Raw genomic sequence first — 3,657 nt, 5'->3', positions numbered from 1 at the left:
AGAGAATCCCAAGCAGGCTCCAAGCTGTCAGCGCCCAGGGCCCCGTGCGGGGCTCGAACCCACGATCTGTGGTTCATGACCTGAGCCGAAACCAAGAGTCGGATGCTTAACCGACTGAGCCACCCAGGCGCCCCATAGTCTTACATCTTAAAACTTTAAAATTTTCTAAAACAGATACATTAGAATTGGATTAAATTATACCAAGGAGAACAAGAAAACAACAAAGAAGCAAGCAACAATCTCGGGTAAGGAAAAAAGAAAGGGCTGATGCAAAGAGCCGCGGCGCTGGGAGAGAGAGCAGCCGGGCACGCTGACGGAGAGGCAGCGCGGATACAAGTGGGGACTCCGTCTGCGTACAAGAGACGCGTCTAAAGCTTGTGGACACACAGCGGCTGAAAGGAAAAGTCCGGAAAAGACAGGGGATATTCTTTTTTTTTTTTTATTTTTTTTTCAACGTTTATTTATTTTTGAGACAGAGAGAGACAGAGCATGAACAGGGTAGGGGCAGAGAGAGAGGGAGACACAGAATCGGAAACAGGCTCCAGGCTCTGAGCCATCAGCCCAGAGCCTGACGCGGGGCTCGAACTCACAGACCGCGAGATCGTGACCTGGCTGAAGTCGGACGCTTAACCGACTGCGCCACCCAGGCGCCCCAAGACCGGGGATATTCTAACCAAAGAGACTTGGTGTCGCTGCGCTGATACCAGACAAAACAGACTCTGAAGTAAATCGATGATCAGGGTAAAAAGGGTCACCAATGAAAGGCTCAACTTACCAGGAAGAATATCAAGTTAAGATCTGAAGGCATCTAATAATATGGCTTTCCGACGTACGACTCAAGATTGCTAGACCTGCAGGGAAATGGACGGGCCCCGTCACAGGGAGGGATTCCAGCCCACCCCTCTCAACGACGGGCAGCTCATGCCGGTCCAAATCGGCAAGCACCTGAGAGGTGACGCTTCCCCACTGACCGCCTTGGCATGAGGGGCACTGTCAGGGAATCCACGTGCCTCTCGAGGACACACGAGGCGTTCACAGCCATGGATCAGTGGAGCCTGCACCAAACCGCAACAAGGTTCAAGGAGGGATGAGCCCCGAGAGTGGAGACGGAAGCTGGAGTGAGGTCGCCAGCTGGGAGCAGACAGAGCCAGCCCAGCGAGAGTCTCAGAGCAAGCCATGGCAGCGTGCTCGGCTAGGTAGGAAATCAGAACTGAAACCAGAAATTCCAGGAACCCAAAGGAAGTGAAACCGCACACACCCCGTAAAGCAGCAGAAGCGTGATTCGGAGACACGGGGGGTTGGGGCAGGGAAGGAGAAAAGGGAGAAGGAAGGGGCCGAGCGCCCTTCTCAGGCGGGATCCCAGGATTGTACAGAACTGGGAAGCAGACACACATCGGATACGTGTGAGTGTCTGTACACACAGAAGGCCTCCAGGCAGCGAGGAGGACGTGTCCGTGAGCATCACCTCCGGGGGACAAAGCAGGAGTCGCCACGAGATACACCAGCTCCTGCCACCGCACATCTGAGCGGTTTTGTGAGGCTCCTGTACGACTTCCAGAACAAACTCACTGATTTTCAAGATACATACGTGTGTCACCAGGGTGCACGTTTACATCAGACTCCCCATCGCATGCGGACAAGAGACTGTCAGCCCCCAGCTGACGCTCGGGCCCCTCATGGAGTGGAACCCTCCTCCCCTCCCCTCCGCACAGTCCCATGCCCCAGGGACTCGTTGGCCACAAGCCCCCGCCCAGGAGCCCCTGCTGAGCCCAGGGAATGGGGGGGGGGGGCGGGCTGGATGTGAGGGGAGGGAAGTGGCTTGGGAGGTGGCCTCGGGACAAGCCCTGCCTCCAGGCCCAGGGGCAGTGCATGGGAGGCGGTGGGGCGGGCACAGAGGAAGGGGCAGGAGGAGTTTAGGTCCCAGGTGCTTCACCGGCCTTTGGGTGGGTGCCGGAGCCTGTGGCCTCTGAACCCCTCCACGGAGGGGTGCGTGTTACCCTGACCTTCGTGCGGTCTTCCTGCGCCGATGCCCAGCTCTGAGCCCTCCCACCCACCAGGCAGAGTCCCTCCTTTGGAGCGCGTGCCCGCCCCAGGTGTGGGCTCACAGGACAGGGACCGGCCGCAGGCCGGATCCGCACGCGGGCAGGGAGCCGCCGGGCGCGGGCGAGGGGCCAGCGACCGCCGCTGGGTCTGTATTGACGAGCCGGGCGCCGGCCGGCCAGCCTTGGAAAGCTGGTGCGGCGCCCGCGGGCCAAAGTCCAAGACAGAACAGAGTCCCCAAAGTGGAAGGGCAAGCTAACACCTGCACCGCCTGACATCACGGCAACCCTCACACGTGCCTCCTTGTTCCCTTTTTACAAGAGTTCAGGGGAGACGTTTACCACAGTGAGTTTTATAACCACCGAAGCCATTTGTACGTGAGAAACAAGTAGCCCCTGCTTCCAAAGCTTGTCTGTGGGGCTCCGCTTGTCTGTGGGCATGGCTCACACAGGCCCCGGCTGTGTGTCCCCGGCACTGCCAGACCCTCAGTGGACAGACCCGGGAGGAGGGCCTCCTTCTGCTCGAGGGCTAATAAAGGGTGGCCGCTGCTCCCGCTCACTGCTCTTTTTTTAAAAGTGTTTACTTATTTTCTCTTTTTGTAATTTTTTTTTATGTTTATTCATTTTTGAGAGACAGAGGGAGACAGAGCATGAGCGGGGAAGGGGCAGAGAGAGAGGGAGACGCAGAATCCGAAGCAGTCTCCAGGCTATGAGCTGTCAGCACAGAGCCCGACATGGGGCTCGAACTCACAAACCGCAAGATCATGACCTGAACTGAAGTCAGAAGCTTAACCGACTGAGCCACCCAGGCGCCCCATCTTTGTTCTTTTTTTCATGGCTGAATAATATTCCATTGTGGATACACCACACTTTTATCCAGTCATCAGCTGATGGACATTTGGATTTTTTACCTCTTGGCTGGTATGAATAACGCTGCTATGAACATTTGTGTGCAGGTTTTTTTTTTAATTTAATTTTTTTTATGTTTATTTGTGAGAGAGAGATAGAGAGCGAGCAGGGGAGGGGCAGAGAGAGAGGGAGACACAGAATGGGAAGCAGGCTCCAGGCTCCGAGCTGTCAGCACAGAGCCTGACGCGGGGCTCGAACCCACAAACTGTGAGATCATGACCCGAGCTGCAGTGGGACGCTCAACCACTGAGCCGCCCGGTGCCCCTGCCCCTGCCTGCAACCCCAGCCCCGACGGACCAACTTGCATTTGAGCCAACTTGCAGGCTTGACGAGCTCCTGTGGATTCTCAGCGAACACGGGTGCCTGTGCGTGTGCGTGCGTGTGCGTGTGTGCATGTGTGCCCAGGTGAGGACTCGTGGGGTCCCTGATCCGTGCAGGGGATGGACCCACCAGCTCCAAGGAGCGGTGACCAGACTTGAGCTTGAGCGCAGAGAACTTCAGGATTCGCTTTCCTGGAACTTCGGGATTCGCTTTCCTGGAAGAGGCTTCCTGCCGGTTTCCTGTTTTCTTTAGAATGACCGGCTAGTGAAGTGCTTTCTAATAAAGGTAGAATAAGTGACCACCAAGCAGGTCGTAAACACTTTCTGTGAATTTGGGGCAGTTCCCGGCTCCACAGTGACTTCCCCTAATTAGGCGTTTCCCTTTCTAG

The sequence above is a fragment of the Puma concolor genome, chromosome E1 (assembly GCF_028749965.1).
Source record: "Puma concolor isolate L17-30 chromosome E1, mPumCon1.1.hap2, whole genome shotgun sequence".
NCBI classification, from domain to species: domain Eukaryota; kingdom Metazoa; phylum Chordata; class Mammalia; order Carnivora; family Felidae; genus Puma; species Puma concolor.
Note: the sequence above shows the minus strand (reverse complement) of the source record.